Genomic DNA, 9,082 nt, shown 5'->3' on the forward strand with positions numbered 1-9,082 from the left:
AGGTACATAGGGCGAGGTCCAGGAGGGTCCCGACGCAGGAGCTTCTGTCCCTGTGGACTTGGGGTGCGTCACCCTCAGCATGTGGATATGTTGACCAACCCAGAAGCTTCCCAACCACATAGTGTAGGGATTTGTATGGAGGTTGCCTCGCACTGGAAACTGCAAGGGATTGAAAAGGAGCTCTGTACCAGGAACCAGCATCAAAGACCAAATATCAAAACAAAAAGATACTTCTAGCACTTCTGTCACTAAGGAAGTTACAAGTGCTTTAGGAGTTGTGTGTCAGGAACCAGGGGACAAAGACCAATATACATTTCTTATTGTGTTGCAGCAAATAACAGAGGAAGGGGAGAAGGCTGGGTCCCACCCCGCAGCGCAGCGAGTCTGGGGGCTCAGGAGAGCCCCAGGCAAAGTAATAGGGGCAGCGACTTAACACTGAAACGTCGAAAGCAGACAAACCTGCCTGTGTTTTCAAGCTTTCTGGAGAAGGAAGGAGCAGTTTCCTAACCTCACTGGCCTTTAAAGAGAGGCAGGAACAATTTGCTTTGTAATTCCTCCTCGGGAGAGGAATGTCTTCTTGCCCCAGTAGAGAAAAAGCCTCTATGATTGCACAAAGGTCTTGATTCCCTGGGCCATGCTCCCTGTGCCCAGCGAGCCCTGGCTGGTCCCCAGCAGGGCTGAGCTGGCACAGCCCACGGCCGCGTGTGTAACCCCACAGTCTTTCCATGGCCCCTGGCTTGTGCCCAGCCCTACCGGGTGAGTCAGGCCTGAAGCTGGCAGTCCTAGCAGCAAGTCCCAGAAGAGCCCAACGTCTCCTTCAAGCTCCCCAGACGCCACCCTCACTTGCCAGCCCACGTGGCCTGGAGGGGATTGCGGTGGCACCCTCACTGCACCCACTGTGAGGCCCAAGTGGGAGGAGACCCCTTACCGCCTCCGTCCTGGGGCCCTGGAAGGGGAGGCTCCTCCCTGCCTGCATGACGGGGCCTCCGGCGGGAGGAGACCCCAAGCTGCGTGGGAAGCTCAGCTCCCCCTCACCTCCCACCCGGCAGCACCGCTCAGCCCGTGCGTGCAGCTGGGAGGGCCTCGCATTGTTTTATTCTGCGCTTGTGGTCAGTAATGTAAATCACATTCCAAGCACTGGCCGGAATGTTGTTGAGGGAGATAACAGTCCCTGGCTTCCAGCGGCATTCCAAGGACGAAGCAGAGCTATTGGTTTCCAAAGGAGAGCGATCTTGGCAGAAAGGGCAAGATAGAGGGAGAGGGTGAGAGAAGGGAATCTCCTCCTGAAAAGTGGGATTTGGGAAAATGGTGAAAGTACTGTGATGGCAAATGCTCGGAGGTTGATGAGGTTTCAGCCGCATCCCTGAGCTGTCACAAACAGTCCCCTTCTACCCACCCCTCTCCCCTGTCCCCACGCGGGCCACAGTCTCAGACAGTATATGCAGGGGTTTAGGCCACCGCTCCCTGGGACTTCTGACCCCACGGGACTGGGATTCTAGACTCATCAGAGAGGACCTGTCACCACCACAGGTCATCAAGCAGAGACTCCTGATGTGGGGCTGCTGGTGGTGAGGATTTTGAGGAAAGAGTCTTTGGGAGGCCTAAGGACATGTATCTGGGGGATGCCATGACCCCGTCAAGGACCCTCCTGGGCCTGGGTCTGCAGAGCGTGGGGATCTGGCCCAGGCAGCAGGTACACACACACGGAGAGCAGGGCCCGGGGCCGGTCAAACACCAGGGAGCGATTCCCAGATGGAGGCTTCCCTGGGAACATGCGTCAGACCAGGAGGGATGATGGAGCTTGTCTTCTCTGGAACTATGAGGACCCTGCTCCGTGCAGGCAGCGTGTAACCTACAAACATGCTCCCACTTGCTCTTCACAGCCACCCTCTGTGGGTTGATCCATCCAGCCTTCTAGATGCTGAAACTGGTCTTTCAGAATATGACGTGACTTGTACAGTTACCCTGGCGAGTGGCGGAGCCAGGATTCAAGCCCAAGTTTGCTTCCTTCCAGAACTAGGCTCTTCTCTACTCCGCTGTGCTTTAGGAGGCCTTGTCAGCCTCTTGGTACGGCAGGGAGACAATGACCTTTCTTCAGTGACCAGTGTTCCGTTCTTCCGCCCTGAAAGATTTCTTGGGATGAGTGAGAGCATGTTCTTGAGGCAATGTTTTGTGGTTTCTAAAGGACTTCTTAACACAACCCAAACATGCCCTGATTCCTGTACAGGCAGACCTGGGAGATATTGCAGGTTCTGTTCCGGATCACCGCAATAAGGCAAATATCGCAATAAATCGAGTTGCACGAATTTTTTGGTGTCCTGGTGCATATAAAAGTTATATTTACACTATTCTGTAGTCTATTAAGGGTGCAATAGTATTATGACCAAAAAATGTACATACTTAGATTAAAAAATACTTTATTGCTAAAAAATGCAAACCATTGGGACTTCCCTGGTGGTCTAGTGGGTAAGACTCTGCGCTCCCAGTGGGGGGCAGTGGGGCCTGGGTTCGATCCCTGGTCGGGGAACTAGATCCCACATGCCACAACTAAGGAGTCCATATGCCGCAACAAAGAGTCTGCATGCTGCAACTGAAACGATCCCGCGTGCTGCAATGAAGATCCCGCGTGCCACAACTATGACCCGGCACAGCAAAAGAAAAAGAGAGAGAGAGAGAGAGAGAGAGAGAGAAAGAAAGAAAGAAAGAAAGGAAGAAAGAAAAAAACTAAAAAACATTTACTAAAAAAAAAAAGCTAACCATTATCTGTGCGAGTCGTAATCTTTGCAATACTAACATCAAAGATTACTGTCACAGATCACCATACCAAATATCAAAATAGTAATGAAAAAACTCGATATAGTGTGAGAATTACTGAAATGTGACACAGAGACATGAAGTGAGCAAATGCTGTCGGAAAAAATGTGCTGATAAACTTGCTCAACACAGGGTTACCACAAACCTTCAATTTACAAAAATGCAATATCCGCGAAGCATAATAAAGAGAGGTGCAATGAAAAGAGGTCTGCCTGTAACCTCTCCTAACAGGAAACCCATGCACTTGACTGCTTTCTTGGTATGTTTCCCAGGGGAGCGTTTTCTGAGGTTTTTTAGGGCTGGCATTTGACTCTTGGAAACATTCTGCCACCAAATGAACCTAGAGTTCAGAGAAGCCCCAGAAGTCTCAGATGGTTTGAGCTACTTTGAGTCAAAGGAGCAGAAAAGAACGATGAGATGTGAGTAAAACTGGCAAGGGAGTCCAGCAACCCCCATGACTCTTTATTTTCCCTGAAAACCTGGCAGGGGAAAAAAAAAACAAACCCAGAATTTTTTTTTCATTTTTTTCCTTAAAATAATTATTAAATATTTAAGTCATACATAAGGAACAAAGAATAATAAAATAAAACCTAGGTGCTAATCACCCAGTGTAAGAAATAACACATCACCAGTAGAGTTGAGGCCCCCGGGGGATGCCTGCCCTTTCGTGCCCCTCCCCACCTCTGCCCAGGGTAGGGGTGGAGCAAACATGACCTTGAATTTGGTGTTTATCACCCCCAGCCATTCCTTCATTCTCTCACTACATGTGTCTGTATCCCCAAACAATGCCTAGTTTGCTTGGTGTGCTTTTCAACCGTCCATGCAGGGTAGCATGTGCATTTACCTGCAGGGACCTGTGTTCTTCAACCTCTTACCTTCTTTGCTTACCGTTCTGCCTGTAGGCGTCATTCACGTGGGTACATGTAGTTCTAGTTTGCTTGCTTTTCAGTCTGGTATATTATTTCATTATTTAGATAGGAATGATGGACATTTAGGTAGTTTCCAGAATCCTGCTAATACAAACAGCTCTGCTGTGAAGATTCCTGTACGTGTTTTCCAGAGCATGTATTATGTGAGAGATTTTAGGGGTGGAATTTCTGGGCCATAGAGTATTTGCATCTTCAACTTCATTATGAGCTATTTCCAAATTGTTCTCCAATGTGATTTTACCATGCCCAGTTTTCCCAATTTGCCTTACTATTTTTTAGGGGCTGCCTTACCCACCAACCAGGGTTGCTTCTTGACCCACTAACCTGTTGGGTAATGATTCACCTGTCTCCAATTTCTTTCTCTTTTTCTCACCCTCTGGCTCCCAGGATTCCAGCAGGAAATAGGCACACTCAACTTAGGATAATTTGAGGAGAGAGTTAAATAAGGAGCAGGTTACAAAGGTGTGGGCCGGGGTAGGGAAAACCCAAGGGCTCGTGCAGCACCCCAGGTAGTAACTGTTGGGCTTAGTTTCCACACTCCCTGAAAGGTGAGGGGAGGAACGTGGTGAGGACCAGAGTTAGGGAGCTCTGTGTAGACAGGGCAGCCGGACATGTGCTGAGACTTTTGATTGGGGGACACAGCTTCAATTGCTTTAACTATAAAAGAGGGAATAACAGTACTTACCTCTGCAGCTTCTGTGTGAATCAATGGACCGATGTGTCCAGCAGAGTGCCTGGGCTGTAGCAAGCACTCAGTAAATGCCATTAGTTATTACTCTAAACCTGGAGTAAGTGACACTGCCTCCAGAATTCTCAAAGAATTTTCATAGCTGTTATTTCCCAATCTGTGTTGAAATATAAGTGGCTTAAGGTTATTCCTTTCATAGCTGTGTCCCCGACATTTAAAAAAATAGGAACTGTGTCATCTCCACTTTCTGTACTTTTCTGGGACTCTGCCTACTGCCTTTTCTCTAGGACCTCAGGAGTCAACATGGTTCCTGCTTCTTGGATATTGCAGAACTATTTCTGGGGGATGACTCTCCAAGGTTCTGAAGAATGAGTTTCTCAATCTCTCCCCCAGTTTTTATAATGAAACATATCAGACATACAAAACTGGAAAGAGTAGAGTTACCCTCTGCTTAGAATCTGTGATTATTATTTTACTGTATTTTCTTCATCTCTTTCATCGAGAGACCTTTTTTGTCAAACCATTTGGGAGTTGCACGCTGACACTTCACCCCTAAATACTTCAGCTGCATTTCCTGAGAATAAAGATTGTCTTCTACAGTCTACTATAAACATGATACCGTTATCATACCTAAGAAAACGAACAGTTCCGTGTCAGCATCTGATATCCAGTCCATATTCGCATTGCCCCAGTTGTTCCAAGAATGTCATTTATAGGATTCAGTCAAGCTTCTCACCTGGAATTTCGTTCTCTGGTTGTTTCCTCACGGTGCCCTTTGACTTGTTCCATTTCCCCCTGTCTTCCCCGCGTGGCTCTCATGCTGTCCCTGGCGTCCGGGGGCTCGTAGTGCCTGGTGTTCCACTGCTGGTGAAGCTGCTGGGTGACTTGGTCTCCTTGACTGTTTTTTAGGTGCCTTGAGGCCATTCACACCCTCTGTCCTCCGTGGAGTGGAGCTCAGCCAGCCCTCTCCCCTTCGGTTCCCCTACTCTTCCCTGAAGTCCAAGGTCCCTCTCTCCTTTTTACATGTACATTTTTTTTTTTTTTTTGGCCCCACCGAGTGGCTTGTGGGATCTTAGTTCCCCGACCAGGGATCGAAGCCGTGCCCCCTGCAGTGGAAGCACGGAGTCCTAACCACCGGACCGCCAGGGAAGTGCCATCTCCTTGATCTTCAATACCCCAAGACGCTGTTAGGGTAAAATAATAGGCGTGCACCTACTCCTATGAAAGGCCTTTCATATGTCTTCAGTTTTAAGTGGGTCATTTAAATTCAGTGATTCACTCATTTACTCCACAAATATCTGTATACCTGCCAGGTATCGGGCACCGGCACTAAGACTATCCAGAATATTCTTTTCTCTGCTTCCTTGCTGCTTCTGTGCTGGGTTCCTCCGCTCTGTCTGGTTGTGGCCCTCATGAGCTCGTCTTCCTCCTTTGGCCCTTCAATGCTGCTCTGTGCAGCCCTCTGCACAGCTCATTTCACACGCTCCCCTCCCTCCCCCCGCATCACGCGCTCTCCGGTTGCTTCCGTGAAAACCAGCACAGGGATGGCTCCTGAGTCTGCATTCTAAACCTCCCCTGGGCCGGTGCTCGCCAGACGCTCCCTGGCAGGGACCCCACATCTCATCACTCACTAGTCACATGACTTAATTCCACCTCCCAGATGTCTTGAAAGCTGTCCCCTCCGTTCCTGTCCACGGCTGCTGCCTTAGCGCAGGCCAGCATCACGTCTCATCCGGGAAATGTCAGGAGGCTGTTCCCTGTCCTCTGTGGTTTCAGATTCATCCCCTTTCAGTCCTTCCTCCAGGAATGACTTTCAGCCTCGATAGTAGATGGCCCATTTTGCGCTCTCCCGGCACCTCCGTGTCCTTCTGACACTGCACTAATGGTTTGTTTGTCTCTTCAGTTATACTCTGAGGACCTCGCGGGTGGGCCCTAATTGACCTTGCACTTGTGCTTGGCACACAGCCATAATATAACAGTAATAGCCATCCCTCAGCATTAACCATATACGAGGATTGTGTTAGGAGCTTTGCTTGTATTATTGTATTTATTCATCATACTAACATTATGCATGATGTTAAATTACTGTGCCCATTTGCATATGAAGAAGCTGAGGGCCTAAGACGTAAAGGACCTAGTATGTGTTCTCCCAACTTCTAAGTGGCAGTCAGGTCTCCATACTCCATATTTACTGAATGAGTTATAGAATGAAACCTCTTGTCCTGGCTCTCAGGAGGCTCACATTTAACTGGGGGGACAGGCGGATGACCGTGATGTGGCGTGGGAAGGTATGTGTTAGGTCTCGAGGTCTCGAGGTATGTGTTAGGTCTATGGGATTGTAGGAGAAGAAGTTGCAGTGATAATTTTCAGAGGATCTGGGAAGACCTCACAGAGGAAATGATGCCGGAGCTGGGTCTCAAAGAGTGAATAGAATTTGCTAGTAGCTAAGGAGGGAAGGCGTTCCTCACAGTGGGGCCAGCATGGACAATGGCACGAGAGTGTCAGGAATGGAAGTACTTGCTATGGTAGGACTACAGGGTGCTTGGGGTGGAGTGGTGGGAGATGAGGCTTGAAGGCTGGGCTGGGGTCTCATCATGAAGGCCCTTCATGCCACCTTAAGGAGTTTGTGCTTTGTTTGGTGGGCAATAGAGAGCCATGGAAAGATTTAAAATCAGATATTTAACTCAGATCAGATTTTAATCAGCTCACAACTCCGGTGAGCTTGAGCAAGCATGGATTAGGATAGGAAAAGACTGTTGGCAGAAACACCAAGTAAGAGGCTCCGGCAATAATCCAGATTCAAGACCATGAAACCTAGACCAGGGCAGTGTAAGTGGATTGGAGAAGATGACATAAATTCTAGAAATGTATACGGTTAAGGGTGAGCTGGTCTTGAAAACGAACTGTGTACAGAGTATGACAATGAAAGAAGTGTCAGAGGAAACTGCAGATCAATGTTTTCCCTGTCAGTGACTTCCGTGCTTTACAAAGGAAGTGTAAAATGAGGTCATTCTTTGACACATGGATATGACCATGGAACAAGGGGAGAGGAAAGTGGAAATTCTTGATCTCCTGTCTGGATTAAGTTTCGAAAATATAGTACTGCCAGGGTTCAGAGGGATGTGATGACTGATAGTTTTCTTTTCTCCTGTTGCTCCTAACTGCCAACCACACCTTCTTACTAACTGCCTTAGTTCCTGGAATCACATCCCCCTCCCTCTAATCTTACTATTCTGTGGTTAGCTTGGCACCAAGAAAACATACAAGGAGACATGGGAGGTTGAAAGGAAAAGGAAAGAGCAATCAGAGGAAAAGACAGTGAGATAGTTCACTATCTTTTCCTCCACATACAGTTGAAAGCAACTGTATGGTATTTCAAATGTATTTCAGCATAGGTCATATAAACAGATTTATTTTTTAATATACCCCCTGTATCTTTCCATTAACCATACACTGTGCATAATATATTTCAATACACATCTCTCAGGATGGGAATAGCAGGAACATATGTTAACAGAGTTATATTAACTCTAGGGACAATACCACTGGGTTACGAGATATTATGCCTCCATATGGTACCCATAAAGGATCCTGTGGCTTTATGTGTAACACATTCTGCTTTGGATTGGCAAATGGATTGGAGTCAGGCTGAGAAAAATGAGGATCTTCCGGATGAGAAGGTTTATGTACTGTTCTGGGCAAGAAAACCTTCTTAAAAGCAAACTGGGTAAACCTCCTTGCTGCCCAATCTCTATCTAAATGAAGATTCCAATGGTTAGGCCACTGCTATTTTCTCCCCACCATGCTGGGAAAGTCTGACGCATACATATTGCCTTTGAGATAATTAGATAAATACCTAACTGCTTAATGGGAAAGTCTCTCCATGAGTCTAGGGCACTATGTCTGAGTCACTTTGCTCTTATTTCTTCAAAAGTCACCTATCTACACATGGCTCTGGTAGCCTGGACAGTCATGGCCTGAGAGTCAGGAGACCCAGCCTTCTTTCTAGGCTATGCTACCACCAGGTGACTTTCTGCAGGTGACTTGTCTTTTCTCGGTGTCCAGTTCCTTTTTAGATGAGGCATTCAACTTGATCAGTAATTTCATGGTCCCTTTCAAGCTTTAAGACTCATCAGTTCCATAAATTGGAAATCTCAGCTCCAAGGGGATTTTCAAAAGCTTTTGTCTGTCACTTTTTCTGAAACAAAAGAAGATGAATTTTTTGGCTTTATACTTAGGAAATTTCCATGCTTCCCCACTTTTTTGGGAAGTGTCCCATCCGAAGCATGCCTACCTACTCTTCCATCTGCAGGCAGCCCTTGGAAGGAGAATAAATATTTAAGAAATCTCACTGCAACATAGGTTTGCTACTGCCTCTGGGGTTTCCTTAGTCCTTCTTGACTTCTAAAGTAGTTTTGGATGTCATGGACCAGGAAAGTGGTATTAAATATTTCCATTTCTTCCCTCTACTTATCAAACCCATACCTAGACACCAAAATCTGTTTTAAACTCTGCACTGCTGCCCAATGGGTAGCTCTCATCATTGCATTCTCTTTATACTGGGCCTTGGGGAGAGAAACCTGGACACCTTCTGGAAAGTGGGATAATAATAAGGCCGCTGCTGCTAATAATGGGGGGTTTTCTACATCCC

The sequence above is a fragment of the Balaenoptera borealis genome (genome assembly GCF_965194805.1).
Source record: "Balaenoptera borealis genome assembly, chromosome: 11".
NCBI lineage: Eukaryota > Metazoa > Chordata > Mammalia > Artiodactyla > Balaenopteridae > Balaenoptera > Balaenoptera borealis.